The sequence below is a fragment of the Mesocricetus auratus genome, unplaced genomic scaffold, assembly GCF_017639785.1.
Source record: "Mesocricetus auratus isolate SY011 unplaced genomic scaffold, BCM_Maur_2.0 Super-Scaffold_100015, whole genome shotgun sequence".
NCBI lineage: Eukaryota > Metazoa > Chordata > Mammalia > Rodentia > Cricetidae > Mesocricetus > Mesocricetus auratus.
In genome coordinates, this window is record NW_024429198.1 from 50,641,832 (window position 1) to 50,658,290 (window position 16,459).

General features: G+C 42.0%; 1 long non-coding RNA gene across 1 annotated transcript; it reads right to left on the reverse strand.

Moving 5' to 3' along the window:
• Positions 1 to 97: 97 nt before the first annotated feature.
• Positions 98 to 15,463, reverse strand: LOC121144311. The gene is made up of 3 exons (XR_005881638.1): positions 14,496 to 15,463; positions 497 to 578; positions 98 to 415 (listed from the first exon to the last, which is right to left on the reverse strand). It is a non-coding gene; the product is annotated as an uncharacterized LOC121144311 (long non-coding RNA).
• Between the last annotated feature and the right edge of the window lie 996 nt (positions 15,464 to 16,459).

Sequence of the window (16,459 nt, forward strand, 5' to 3'; positions counted from 1 at the left end):
GGAGGGAGAGAGGGAAAGGAATTTGTTAAATGGAATCATTCCTCAAAAGGGTATATATATCCAAGTATATTTATATACAAATTTTATTGTACTTTATTGATTTATATTCATTGTAAATTAATTTAGGATCGAACACACACAAAAATGACAGCTGATAACAGAAACTGATCTTGGATGATGCATTAGAGTTTTCCCCCTTGCAAGGAATTTTTCCTTACTTTTGATAAGTATGTCAACAAAAATATGACATGTTATTCCATCAGTTTCTTTGGCATGAGTCACGGAGGTTTCACTTGGCCACTGGAAATTCTCCAGACACACGTATATAACTATTACATTTCTACCGATATTTACTGGGGAACTGCTAGGTTTCCAGCATTGGTCTTGGCTCTCTTGGCTCTCCTGGCTCTCGTATCTGGAAGTCAAGAGGACAGACATGCAGGACTCAAGTTTCACAACTGTCTCTAGACTTAAAAGAAAAACTTAAAGGGCTTACCGTGAATGTCTCCAAGAACAATTGGAGAATAGCTCATGTCCATTACCAAGATGCATTTCTCTTGTTAATATTGTTCACGATGCTGAGTGAATGAAATGGAAACACTGACACAGATTCCTTGTATTCAGTAGGCATAAGTCTGACTTAAGGAGAAGAAATTATCTTGGCAGTTTAATTCTGTAAAATATGTAAACTACACAGTTTATGACCGGAAAGGCAATGTAAATGAAATAAACTTCTTTTCAGGACATATTCCTTTTAGAAAGAAATTGTGGGGGACCCTCTTGCTTTTTTGCTGTTCATTTATTTAAAAGCTATTGCACTTGAGACATCTGCCATGAGCTTCTACTTCATTTTGTATAGGAAATAAATGGAAAGGCAAAGTAACCACAGCCTGTTAGTTTTGATGCAAAACCTTGAACCCGTTGCTCAAATCCCCTGGCCAGCAACACTACAGCTACATCCGACTGGAGGAACATGTGGACCTGTTGAGAGGGCTTGTCACCAAAACCCATGACCTTGGTCTGAGCTCCAGAACCCACACAGTGGAAGGGGAGAACCAACTCTGAAAGTTGTCCTCTGACCTCCATACGCACAAAAGCAAATATTCAATAGAAATTAAAAGTATGGGGAAAATCTGATTTTTCCTATTGTGTGGACTTTGCTGTTTGTTAGTGAGAAAAGACCTCTCTTTAAATAGCGGGGTTCGAGAAGCTTACATGCAAAGAGGCTAAGACATCACCACAGCAGAGGAGTCCTCACTCACGACTGGGTAATTATGTACCTGGAATATTTTGTAGTCATTTTCAAATATCACATACTGTGACAGTCATCTGGGATTATTCCCATCAAAGGATCAGCTGCATTTCTCTGCTTTATAATTTGGTGAGCTCCATGGAGCAGCCCAATAGCTTTGGTTCCATAGCTGTCTTATGAGCAATACCCAGGGGTTAGCTGACCACAGAATGGCTCCTATGCTCTTGTTGACATATCCCAACGTGGGTATTTCCCTCTTGATGCTTGCATTCTACTGGGCCAAAGATTCTAGACATCAGTGAACAGCTAGTAAATCATTAAATATAAAGCGCCAGTCAGTCAGGACTCAAAACACAGTTTTACAAGCCCGGGACAAATGGCTAACTGAGGTGCCTATTTATTATATCAGAAGGAACCTGGCTGCCAGGTTCTCTCAGCATCCCTCAGTTCGTACCAATTACAGGGTGTGGCTGGCATACAATGATCTCTACCCTGAACTCTCCAGCCCAGGAACTAGGGACAGGGTTGCACCTCCCCCAGGTGCTCTTCCCTGAATAATTCAGACATTTTGGTTATACCAGTCCTTTTTACCCTATCTGACGTCCTGGTCTCCTGGTTCCCCTCAGCCCCACACATGACTCAGCTTGGTGTGCTGGCAGTGTCCACTCTGGGCTCTCCCAGATGTCCCTGCCTACGGCTGGGCTCTCCCTTTTATCAGCAATAAGCCTTCTCCTCCACCACACCTTTTCCTCCTCCTTTTTTTCCCTTTGTTTTTCATTCAATTATGAAATTCGAGAAATAAAAATAAAACAGACCCAAACATGAGAAGATAAGGAAAATGTCTGTGAATGTTTTCTTCTTTAAGCTTTATCAGTGTGGTTTCAAAAGAGGAGATTCATCCCATGCTGGGCCCTTCCTCCACTCCAGAGTGTCTGTGAACTCAGGATCAACAGCACTTCACTTCCTCTTTCTGCAGGCAGTCAGCAGCAAGCCTTTCACCACGCTGAGGTGGTCAAGACTAGCACACACAACTTTCACCACGCTGAGGTGGTCAAGACTAGCACACACAACTTTCACCACGCTGAGGTGGTCAAGTCTAGCACACACAACTCAAGTTTCTGGAGTAGGCTTGCTTTTGAAGATCTTCTCAAGCAAATAAAATGGATAAAGCAAGAGCTGGAGTATTTGTTTAGGAAGTAAACTTGCTGTCACATTTACATTCAGGCTTGATATAGACCCTGAAAGCCTAGGCAACACATTTTAATAAATAAGCATAATAGCATATACTTTAATGGCCTCAAGAAGATGGAATAACAGGCTCCTTTGGAAAAGTCTTGGGAGAAAGGAAAGCATTTAGACTATGACAATACTTATAAATTTATTCAAAAACTTATTTTGAAAAATTCTCCTCTTTGGGATTAGATACTTCTGATTGCAACACAGTACTAAACATGCTGATGTTTTATACTTTTCTTCAATAAAAGCATATGCACTGGGAAGTGAAAGTGTCATTTGACTATTGGCTCAGGGAGGGTTTTCATCCACGAATTCAGACACACAAATTCTGAAAATCTTATCTATTGTGTAACGACAATAAACAGACAATGCTTCTCTTTATCATCACGCGTTCCATTCAGGACATATATTGCTTCATTTGCAAGCTGAAATTCTGATTAATTACCGTCAATAGAATAGTTGTTTTGTTTATGAATGTCCAGTACAAAATAACAAATCAAGTGAATCAATATCGGAAATCACTATAGACACTGAAATTAGAGTTAAGCACCATCTTTCATATCCTTTCTTAAAAATAAAACAAAAATACCACTATTATTTCTGTAGTAGACTGGGAAAGAATAAATAATTTCATTGGCAATTGAAGAAGACAAAATGGAATTTTGTCTAACAAGGACCAAGAAGATATTTGAACCAGAACTACAGAATATACAAAAGACAATTAAAAACTTGAAGTCTGAACCAAAACAGGAATTATGAAAGTATCATATAGGCAGCCATTTTTAATTATAAGAATTATACCAATTACTCAAAATGTATTATCTTATTGGATACCAAAACAGCATTATGAGGTATGATTTATACAAGTATCATAGATGAGTACCTTAAAACTAGGAGAAATTGTTCTTTTTGTGACTGAGTTTAAGTCACAGCAAAGTTAAAACCAAACCCAGGTCACCTTTTCTCCAGATACCTTATTCTTACCGCATTGTGACACTAATTGCAGAAAGACATTTGAGATAAAGTTCAAAGAGGCTCTGGTATCTCAATGTGGGGCTGAATTTAACTCAGTGGAAAAACCGGACAGCCAGTGATATTCATGTGCCATGCAGTGGCCTAGTCTTGCTTGACGAGATGACCCTAGGACAGTCTTCTAAACACATTGTGATAGTTGGTGTGCCCTGGACCACCTTGACACAGAGACAATCACATGACGCGATTGCTCCAGCTGATGATTGCTTGGGAGGTAGAGTTGGAAGGATTGGGAGTTCAAAGTCATCCTCAGCAGCAAATGGACTTCAAGGTCAGTTGAAGCTACATGAAACCCTATCTGAAAAGGCAAGAGGAGGAAGTAAGAGGGAGGAGGGAAGAAGATGAGGAGGGAGAGAAGGATAAATGTGATTAAAAGAAAGGGAAGAGGAGCAGTGCCTGTGGATCGCCTGGGAACTGCACAGAGCTTCCAATCCCGACAAGAGCCAAGCACCCCAGACTCCAGGTCTTCTCTCCCACCAACGAGACCAGGAAACCAGAGGAGCCAGGGAGACCAGGGGAGCAGCTGTTCCAGCCACAGGATCAGGTATAACAGGATCCAGCATAGGGTCCAGGGCACCAGGTAGGAGGCTAAGCACCCCAGATTCCTGTTCCTCTTCTCCATCCAACGGGACCAGAATGAGGACAAGGAATAGAAGAACCACAAGATTATTGGACTTGCTACCACCCACCAAAAGGGAACTCTGGTCCCCTAACCACCAGACCAGTAAGGGGCTCTTTCTGCACCCACTAGAAGAAGAGATGGGAAAGAGACAATACAAAAACACACTCAGCAACAGAAAAACAAATATGACACCGCCAGATTCTAGAGACTCCACACCAGCAAGACTCCAACATTCCACTGCGAATGAAGCAGAAGAGAACGACCTTAAAACCATTTTCATGAAAATCATAGAGGCCCTAAAAGAGGATATTGGAAAATCCCTCAAAGAAATGGAAGAGAAAAACAAACCAAAAAATGCAAGAAATGGAAGAAAAAACAAACCAAAAAAGGCAGGAAATGGAAGAAGAAACAAAGCAAAAATGCAAGAAAAGGAACAAAAAGCAAACCAAAAAATGCAAGAAATGAAAGAAAGAACAAACCAAAAAATTCATAAAAGGCAACAAATGGACGAAAAAATAAACCGAAAATTGCAAGAAGCAATGCTAACACTGCAAGGATTGAAAACTGAAATAGAGACAATAAAAAAACACAATCTGAAGAAAGGCAGGAAATAGAAAAGCTGGGCAAACAGTCAGGTACTATCGATACAAACATTACCAACAGAATAGAAGAGATGGAAGAGAAAATCTCAAATGTTAAAGATACACTAGGAGAAATGGATTCATCAACCAAAGAAAACCTTAAGTCCAACAAATCCTTAACACAAAACATCCAGGAAATATGGGACACCATGAAAAGACCAAACCTAAGAATAATAGGTATAGAAGAAGGAGAAGAAAACCACCTCAAAGGGGCAGAAGACATATTCAACAAAATCATAGAAGAAAACTTTCCCAACCTTAAGAAAGACATGCCAATGAAGGTACAAGAAGCTTACAGAACACCAAATGGAGTGGCCCAAAAAAAATCCCCTTGCCACATAATAATCAAGACCCCAAATATACAGAATAAAGAAAGAATATTAAGAGCAGCTAAGGAAAAAAGTCAAGTAACATATAAAGGCAGGCCTATCAGAATTACACCTGACTTCTCCATGGAAACTCTGAAAGCCAGAAATCCTGGATAGATACTCTACCAACATTAAGAGAACACAGATGCCAGCCCAGACTACTATACCCGGCAAAGCTCTCAATCACTATAGACGGAGAAAACAAGATATTCCATGACAAAACTAGATTCAAGCAATACGGATCCACTAACCCAGCCCTACAGAAAATTTTGGAAGGAAAACTCTAACCCAAGGAAGCTAACTACAACCAGAAAAACATAGGCATTAGAGAATCCCTCTCTACCAACAGCCAAAAGAACAAAGGGGTGAAATTCCACACATAATTCCACCCACAACAACCATTGCAAATCGAAGAAGGATGAGCAATCAATGGTCATTAATATCCCTCTACATTAATGGCCTTAACTCACCCATAAAAAGACACAGGCTAGCAGAATGGATTCGAAGACAGAACCTTTCCTTCTGCTGCACACAAGAAACACACCTCACACTCAAAGACAGACATTACCTGAGAGTTAAAGGTTGGGAAAAATTTTCCAATCAAATGGACCCAAGAAACAAGCAGGGGTAGAAATCCTAATATCTAACAAACTAGACTTTAAAATAAAATCAATCAAAAGAGATGAAGGAGGTCATTACATACTCATCACAGGTGAAACCCACCAAGATGAAGTGTCTATCCTGAACATCTATGCCCCAAATACAAAGGCATCCACATTCGTAAAAGAAACATTATTAGAACTTAAATCACATGTAAAGACCCACACAGTTATAGTGGGAGATTTCAACACATCACTCTCACCACTAGACAGGAATACCAGACAGAAACTCAACAAAGAAGCAAAGGGTTTAATAGAAGTAATGACCCAACTGGGATTAACAGACATCTATAGAGCATTTCATCCACATAAAAAAGAATATACCTTCTTCTCACCACCACATGGAACCTTCTCAAAAATCGGCCACATACTTGGCAACATATCAAACCTCAGCAGCTACAAAAAAAATTGGAATAACTCCATGCATCTTATCAGACCACCATGCTTTAAAAGTAGAATTCAACAACAACACAAATTGCAGAAAACCTACAAACTCATGGAAATTGAATAATGCTCAACTGCACCATCCCTGGGTCAAAGAAGAAATAAAAAAAAAATTAAAGACTTCCTCTAATTCAATGAGAATGAAGACACAACATACCTAAACCTATGTGACACTTTGAAAGCAGTGCTACGGGGGAAATTCATAGCACTAAGCGCCGACATGAAGAAACTGGAGAACAGTTATGCTAGAGAATTAACAGCACAGCTGAAAGCTCTAGAACACAAAGAAGCAAACTCCCCCAGGAGGAGTAGACGCCAGGAAATAATCAAGTTGAGGGCTGAAATCAATAAAGTAGAAACTAGGAAAACAATATAAAGAATCAATGCAACGAAGAGTTGGTTCTTTGAGAAAAGCAACAAGATAGACAAACCTTTGTCCAAACTTACCAAACAGCAGAGAGTGAACATGCAAATTAACAAAATCAGAAATGAAACGGGGACATAACAACGGACTCTGAGGAAATCCAGAGAATCATCAGGTCATACTTTGAAAACCTGTACTCCACAAAATTCGAAAATTTAAAGGAAATGGACGACTTCCTGAATAGCTATCACTTGCCAAAACTAAATCAAGAACAGATAGACCTATAACCCCTAAGGAAATAGAAGCAGTCATCAAAAGTCTCCCAACCAAAAAAAGTCCAGGTCCAGATGGCCTCAGTGCAGAATTCTACCAGAAATTCAAAGAACAGCTTATACCAATTCTTCTCAAAGTATTCTACACAATAGAAGCAGAAGAGTCTTTGCCAAACTCTTTCTATGAGGCTTCAATAACATTGAAACCCAAGCCACACAAAGATACAACTAAGAAAGAGAACTTCTGACCAATATCCCTCATGAACATAGATGCAAAAATACTCAATAAAATACTGGCAAATCAAGCTCTATTACAGAGCTATAGTCCTGAAAACAGCTTGGTATTGGCACAAAAATAGACAGGTAGACCAATGGAATCGAATTGAAAACCCGGGTATTAACCCACACACGTATGAACATCTGATCTTTGACAAAGAAGCTAAAAATATACAATGGAATAAAGAAAGCATCTTCAACAAATGGTGCTGGCATAATTGGAGACTGGCATGTAGAAGAATGCAGATCGATCTATGTTTATCGCCATGCACAAAACTTAAGTCCAAATGGATCAAAGACCTCAACATAAATCCAGCCACACTGAACCTCTTAGAAGAGAAAGTGGGTGGTACCCTTGAACGAATTGGTACAGGAGACAGCTTCCTGAACATAACACCAGTAGCACAGACAGTGAGATCAACAATTAATAAATGGGACCTACTGAAACTGAGAAGCTTCTGTAAGGCAAAGGACACAGTCAGCAAGACAAAAAGGCTGACCACAGAATGGGAAAAGACATTCACTAATCCCACAGGAAAGGGTACCCTTTCATCCACTGCCCCATCAGCTTGCTTAGCTAGCTCTCCTTCCTAGTTCCCTTTAACACTGACCACATTGCCTTTCTTATGGCTGTTAGCCTGGGCACTGGTAGAAAAAAAAAAGACAATGCTCCTCTTATTTTCTGTATCTCCAGTGTTGTTTATCTAGTACACCACCTGCAGTCATTAATTTTATAATTAATAAATTAATAAATTAATAAAAGCAAGTGTCTGCCGTTCACCAGTGCTGCCTCCAGAGGGCACCCTTTGGAATGCTCTTCCAAAAGGAAATGCATCAAGGTCACACCCTTAGTAAGCTACTTATCCGTAACTCACAACAGCAGTTACATCTGAGGAGAAGTTGAAAAGGCAAGGATAAAGCTGTGAAAAATAACTTCTAATGCTTTTTAAAGGAACTTAAGGTATAGATGACAAAATAAATATGACAGAGAAAGGAACTCGGAGATGTAGAACTCCTTGACCACATTAAAATGAAGTGATCTGGCCAAGAGCTAGCCAGTAAACACTCCAGCACAAATAGAATAGACCACACCCTACTGTAACTGATGAGCTTCTGGGCAGTGATGGCTGTTGAGAGAGGGAAAGAGAGTTTTCTTCAGTGGTACCTGATAGGATGCCCATCCTCCAGGGGCTGGTCCTACGCCCATGTGCATAGGGAACCTCTAACTGTGTTCTATGCATTATGAAAGAAGGAGGAGGAGAAAGAGACTTGAAGTTGGGAGGAGACTGTCAGGAGGAAGAGACAGGGAAAGTGGATACTTCTACATTTCTTGTAATTGTATATGAACTTACCAAATAACATAATTCCAAAAGGTAGTACCAGGCTATGTATCTCAAGCCCCTCAGCCCCACATCCCAGAAATCCACTTCCAGGTAGACCTTGACTCCAAAACATTCCAGATCATTACTACTAGCTGGGGACCAGATATTCAAATGCACAAGGCCATGGGGGACATTCTCTAGCCAAATTGTAGCAGGTAGCAGAGAAAGGTCAACAAATTGTGCGAATAAAGCTAGCTGCATGGAAATAAACATTAAATCGAGTCTGCCTGTGTGTGCTGCTGTGTGTGCCTTTAAAGCACCATCCTAAAGCACTGAAAAGGGTTGCTGTGGGCTGAAGAGATGGTTCAGTGGTTAGGAGCACTTGTTGCTCTTACAGAGAAGGCAACTGCAGACTCTAGGACCCGCCTCAGGCAGCTCACAACCACTTGTACCTCCAGCTCCAGGGGATCTGGTCTTTTCTAGTCCTCACAGGCACTGATCTCTTGTGCAGAGGTCCACACATGGACACGAATGCATACACATAATTTTTAAATTAAGTATGGATATTTGTGAAATAAAAGGTTTTCTAAGTAAGATTACACTTTGGTTAGGAACGCACAGGCTGGTCTTCCCCGTGAGCACCAGCTGACTAATTTCTAGGTGAGAGATTCTGAGTGTGTGTTTGACAGGCAGGTGATGTGTAGCTATGGTGAGTCACGGTGAGAGTTAGGGCAGAGGTCACAGTGCAGGCCTGTGATCACCAAATGCATATTGACAAGGACAACTTCATGGTGAGTTGAAGAGGGAGGCCCTGACCGGGTGGAGAGTTCAGTATCATTGAGGTGTGAGCCAGGTGTAAGCAACGTGAAACCAGGTGGAAACTACGTTATAAAGACTAGAGAGTAACAAAACCAAGGGTTTGTTATTATATGCCTCTTGGTATGCTAGTTCCTTTTCAATTTTTTCTCCATTGAATCTCTTATAACTTTCTTTTTATGGATGAAGAAGATTAAGAAAGATAAAAATTTTATGAGTAGAATTGTGACCATAAAAAGTCCCATGAATAACGTGGTTTTTTTTTTTTTGGTTTTTCAAGACAGGGTTTCTCTGTATTGTTTTGGAGGCTATCGGTCCAGCCCAGCCTCGAACTCACAGAGATCCGCCTGCCTCTGCCTCCCGAGTGCTGGGATTAAAGGCGTGCACCACCACTGCCCAGCTTTGCACCACCACCGCCCGGCTGAATAACGTGGTTTTATGTTGCTGTTTGGTTGACTTTTTGTTTGTTTAGCATTGTTCTTATTTGTCTGTGAACCACTTGCTAGAAGCAGGAAAGTAAATTGAGCTAGACGTTAAGGCCTTCACAGTCAGATTCAGGAAGAAATAACGAAATAGAATCCAGCCATATCCAGCCATGTGCACCTGAGAAAGACAGCCTGAAGAATGCCCTTTAACTCCATGTGGAAGTGTGTTAGCCAGGGTCTCATCAGAGCAACATAACACCTGTCATAAGCAACTTAGAGAGGGAAAGATTGACTTTGACTGGCAGTCACGTGGCTCCATGACTCCTGTTCAGTGGTAAAGCAGAGGACCACAGTGAAGACTGTATTGTTGAGCAGAGCTGCCCAGCTAGAGACTGTCAGGCATAGAAGAGTCTACACACAAAACATGTCCTTGTCTAAGGAAAAAGTTACTCTACCAGGCTCCATAAATCCCCATTCGGCTACAACTTCATCAAGGATAAGTATATGGATACATTAGAACCACAGTGACCAATCAGTTCTCAAAATCCATAGGCTAAAAACTGTACCTTCAATGCATGAGCTTTCAGGGGCCACTTTAGGTTCAAGTCATGGGAATGAACCACAGGAAACCAACAAAGGAGTACTAGGACGGGCATTTCAATACGATAAAACAAAACAGGAGAATGATGGAAAAATTGGAAAGGTTCGAATATATAGATGGCATTTAGACTCAACAGGGAATTATTTATCCTTGAAGAACCAAGAAATAACATTTTCAGAAAAATGAATACAGTTGTTTTCCATCGTGTTAAGAAAAATCAAGCAGACTCAAAGTAATTTGCACATTTTCCACCTTATAAGGAATCCAGTAGCATGACTACATGGCAAGAATCCAGTGACCAATAGTACCAAAGGAGGGGGACAAAGGAGAGCACTGGAGAAAGTGAATGTGATCAAAACACATTATGAATCTTATGAAAACGTCAAATTAAGACCATTATTAGGAACAATTAACGCGTGCCAATAAAATTTTGAAAATAAACCAAATTTTTGAAATCCTTGATGGTGAATTTGAAATCGCTCACGACGTCTGTTACAACACAAATAAGAGGCAGGTGAGGCCACCAAGGAAGTGTTTCAATAAATCAAAGCAGGTAAGGGGATGTTCACCTGTATCTCAGTCCTCAGCATCACTGACTGACTAGCTGACCGCTGACTCACAGCACTGTATTACAACTGCACATTTGACTTCATCAGCAAATGGAAGCATCCAGTTAGGACAGCTGTGTCCCAAAGATGGCACTGTAGCCTAAAGTTCCAGAGCCTATGGAATCCCTCCCACGGCAAGACTCTCCAGTAGGCCTGTGAGCTGAGTGGGCAGAACAGAGAAAAAAACACCCAGAATTTTATCACAAAAATACTGTGCTTTCTGCATGAAGAAAAATAGAAAAGATGCTGTCTAATTTTTTAACTGCCGTGATAAGACACAGTGACCAAGGCAGCTTCTAAAGGAAAGCATTTACTTAGGACTACAGTTTCAGAGGGCTAGAGTCCAGTACGGTGCAGCAAAGCCTGGTGAGAGCAACAGCTAAGAGCTCCATACTGATCCATAAGTAGGAGGAGATGATAGAGACACTGGGAATGATGCATGCCTTTTGAAACACCAAAGCCTACCTACCCCTAGTGGCATACTTCTCCAACAAGGTCATGCCTCCTAATCCTTCCCAAGCAGTTCCACCAACTGGAGCCAACTCTTCAGACATGTGAGCCTATGGGGGGTTGTTCTCATTCAAGGCACCACATCCCACTCCCCATAGTCTCATGTCCTTATCACAGTGCGAAATGCATTTAGTCCAACTCCAAACGTCCCCACAGTCTTTCAGTCTCAATACCACTTAAAATTCCCAGGACTAACATATCTTCTGAGACTCAAAGCACCATCTTTTAATTTCCTTGACAATCCCCCACAGAATGAAATACAAATTACATACTTCCAACATACAATGGCACAGACCATTCGTTACCATTCCGAAAGGTAGGAACCTGGAATAGTGAGGAAATATTAGACCAAAACAAGACTGAAACCCAGAGGGGCACACTCCAGTTCCTATAGCCCCATGTCTGATGTCAGTGAGATTAGATGGCTCTGCAATTCAGCTTTGCCCCCTGGAACATGCTCCTCATCCTGGTTTTAATACTTTTGCACAATTCTCCTTGGTATATATCCACCTCTTAGGTCTCCAACACAATACAGGCTTCACTTTGACAGTTTCACATAATGGGCTCCCCTGCCACACATCAGGCCTCAGTGACTCCCTAAACCAGGAGGGAGATTCTGCAGCCTCTTTCCTCCTGGATCCTTCACAACTCTAAAGCCCGCCACATGGATGACACTGCCAAGTTTGGCTACCAACTTGAGGTGGCCCCTGCTGCCCTTGAATCACATTTGGAGAGATGGTTCCAACGGCATGGGCGTAGGAGAGCTAACTCTGCTCCTCACCTGAGGGGGGGCAGTTCCAGTGGCTAAGACTGACCCACATCCTTGGGTTGACCCACCCTAACATCTACTCCATCTAAGACTGGCTGGAGTGTGTGAAGGGACTGGTCCTGTAGACTAGTAACTGCAGGACCTCCAGGACTCAAGACAACAGCAGGATGTTAGAGAGGAGTTTCCGTAAGGGTCCAGTGATGATGGTGTTCCAGAGGACCTGAACCAGACCAGTGACCCATCACAATGAACATTTTGTGGGTGGGGTTGGTTGAACAGAGGCTTTAATGTGTGACAAACTGAAGCTCCCAATGCCACTAGGATGAATGAAGAAGTGTTGAAAAAGTAAAGGAGTGAGATGGGTTTTTTTGCTGGTTTGCTTTGCTTTGTTTTTATTTTTATTATTTTTTATGGAGGAGCTGCAGGAGTGAGGAGTGGATATGGAGGGACTGGGAAGTGAGTAGAATTGGGGTCCATGATATGAAATTCCCAAAGAATCAATAAAGAATTGTGCTAAAAAAAAAGACAAGCATACTGATCTCCAAAGTGGCTGCACAAGTTGGCACTCCCACAAGCAGTGAAGGAGTGTTCCCCTTCTCCACATCCTCTCCAGCATAAATTGTCATTATGTTTCTTATTTTAGCCATTCTGATAGGAGTGAGATGATATCTCAGAGTTGTTTTGATTTGCATTGCCCTGATGGCTAAGGATGTTGAGCACTTTACCAAGTGTCTCAGCCATTTTAGACTCCTCTATTGTGAATTCTCTATTTAGTTCTGTATCCCACTTTTTAATTGGATCCTTTGGTGTTTTGGAGACTTTCTTCTTGAGTTCTTGGTAAATTTTGGAGATCAGCCTTCTGTCAGATGTGGGGTTAGTGAATATCTTTTCCCATTCTGTGGGCTGCCATTTTTGTCTTGTTAACTGTGTCCTTTGCCTTGCAGAAGCTTCTTAGTTGCAGGAGGTCCCATTTAATAATTGGGAGATCAGTATGGAGATTCCTCAGGAAAATGGAAATCAGTCTACCACAAGATCTAGCAATTCCACTCTTAGGCATATACCCAAAAGATGTGATCACACAATAAGGACATCTGTCCCACTGTGTTCATAGCAGCATTATTTGCAATAGGCAGAACCTGGAAGCAACCTAGATGTCCCTCAACTGAAGAGTGGATAAAGAAAATGTGGTACATCTACACAATGGAGTACTACTCAGCAGAAAAAAAAATGGAATCTTGAAATTTGCAGGCAAATGGAATGCACTAGAGGAAACCATCCTGAGTTAGGTAACCCAACCACAAAAAGACAAACGGGCTGAAGGAAGCAGAGGCAGACATCACAGCTAAAAACCGAACTGAATTCCTGGAACCCAGTTGCAAAGAGGAGTGATTAGCAAAGGAATCAAAACTCGACTGGCAAAACCCACAGAGGCAGCTGACCTAAAAAGGGGGACCACATGGATCCCAGACTGATGACTGAGAGGCCAGCATGGGACTGATCCAACCCCCCCCAAAACTGGGTGTCACAGAGGAGACCTTGGAGAATAGATCTGTATTTATTCCTGGCATACAAATGGACTCTGGGAGCCCATGCCACATTGAGGCATGCTCTCTCAGCTTGGACACATGGGGGATGGCCTAGGCCCTGCCCAGGATGATATCATGTAAGCCCTTACCCTCCCTGGGGAGCAGAGCAGGGATGGAGTGGGGGCTTGGGGGGATTGGGAGGCCAGGAGAGAAGGGGAGGGAGAGAGAACTGGAAGTAACAAGTGTAAAAAGTTAAATTAAAAATTATTATAACAAAAACAAATGAACAGATAAATGACAAAAAAAAAACACCAAAATGTTGAACTAGATCAAAGTTCAAATAAAATCATTACTCTGAAAACCCAGCCTAGTTTGGTTCAGGAGTGAGATCTCTTCCTCTAGACCAGAGGTTTTCAATCTTCCCAATGCTGTGACACTTTCATATAGTTCCTCATGCTGTGGTGACCCCCAGACATAAAATTATTTTCATTGCTACTTCATAACTGTAATTTTGCTACTGTTATGAATCATAACGGAAATATCCATGTCTTCTAATGGTCTTACATGACCCCTGTGAAGGGGCCATTTGACCACCAAGAGGACCCATTCCTCTAGACCCTCATAGTTTCTGATGCGAGTCAGGAGACTGCTCTGCAGGGCAGCAGCAAGCCGTTTGTGTGGACAAGGAGCCCTGGCCAGCAGAACAAGAGGGAAGCAAAACCCTACCCTCCCTTGACTCCTCCTCTTCTTACCTCTCCAAGATGATGGCTCCGGCAGACTATCTCCAAAACGAAGGCCGAGAAATGAAGAAGGAACCAGCTTTCTGGCTCTTCTGCCTTCCCCCAGGAAGGCAAAAGGAGAGAGTAGGTAGAAAAAAAAATGTCTAGAAAATCCTGCTGGTTTAGGAACTGTGGTTTCTGTGGGTAAAAAGAGATGTCCTTTTCCTGAAGGCCAGGGTGTGTTCAACTCTGCATGTCTTGACAAACTGCTTGCAAAGCACTTTCATCCATGACAGATGACCACCTGTCTGAACAGGAAAGAGGCTGGCAAAGGAAACCTGGAGGTGATGCTGCTGAGCTTCACGACAGACACACTGCTCCACTGGAAGAGAAAACACTTTGTCAACTGGAAAATATCTAGTGAAAATAAGGAAATGCTTTGTCGTGAGCCTGAAACTTGGTGGAGCTGGTGATTTTGAGGTGGAGTGCATAATTAGTTCCCCTCTGTCCTTGTCACCCAACACGCCCAGATGCAGGATTATAACACTGTCTCTGCCTTTGGATCTTGAGGTACAGGCTGTGTCCACACTTGTAAGATATTTGGAAAGTACTTGTGGAGAGAATGCACAATGGTTTATTTGCATTTCTGTAATCAATTCTTAATGTCATTACAAAATCTTATCTATAGAAATATTTTATCATGCTATCAGGGATGGGGAAACAGACTCCAAGATTCAAGTTCTCCCTTCACATTTTGAAATTCTAAGAGACAGGATGGAGAATTCCATTCACATTTGGGTCCAGTTCTCCAGTAAATCACTAACATTGCCCTGCCTGCTTATGAAATTAAAGAATTACACTAACCCACTATTTTCAGACAGATAATACCTATTTCCAAGAGGGACTGGGGAAACAGAAAAGTACTAAACCCTGAGATACAAGAGAAGAATTCATAAAAATGAAGCTGGGCATTGGTGGCACACGCCTTTAATCCCAGCACTGGGAGGCAGAGGCAGGCAGATCTCTGTGAGTTCAAGACCAACCTGGTCTACAAGAGCTACTTCCAGAATAGCCTCCAAATCCATAGAGAAACCCTGTCTTGGAAAAAAAATGAGTCCTCTGGGATCTGTATCCACCAAGGGCCAATGCTAATTGCTCCCCAGGAGACCATTCAAAAGATGCCATGAGCTGAAGGTACATATTTCTTCCCTTATTTGTATTAAACCACACACACACACACACTTTTTTAGACAGGTTTTCACTACACAGCTCTGGCTGTCCCAGGACAGATCTTTGTGCCTTCGCCTCCACAGTGCTGGGATTGCAGGTGTAGATGAACACAAATTCACTTTGATTCTTTTTCTGTCATCTTTGGTTTCCTGGGCATGAAACACTGCAGTTGTAAAGGAGGGTTCTTGATCTCATTATCCAGTGGCACTCTGTCACCTTAACCTCAAAACCAGGCATGGGATTCAGGCCCCTGTTCTGTTCACAACTAGCAATTAGATAGTAGAGCATCCCATTTCTGGCTTTCATCACCTGCAGAATTCGAGTTTCTCCAACAACATGGTCTCTAGGTATAAAATGGTTCAGCAACTCAGTGTGTGTGTGTGTGTGTGTGTGTGTGTGTGTGTGTGTGTGTATGTGTGTGCATGTCAATGGGTAGGTGCACACTGTGCATGGTCGTGTACCAACTAGAGAACAACCTTGACAGTGTCTCCCATAGGTACCATTCACTTTTTATTTTGGGAGACATGGTCTCTCGCTGGTCTGGAACTCACCAGGCTATCTAGGCTATCAGGCCATCAAGCCCCACCTGTCTCTGCCTCCCCAGTACTAGGATTATAAGCACACGTGATCATGTGCCACCCCAAAACAACATGGTTTCTGGTGTTTGAACTCATGTCTTCATTGCAACGTGGCAGGGATTCTACCAACTGAACTAACTTCCCAGACCTTGTTCTCTTATGTCTGGCCAGATAACAGAAGTTTTGTGA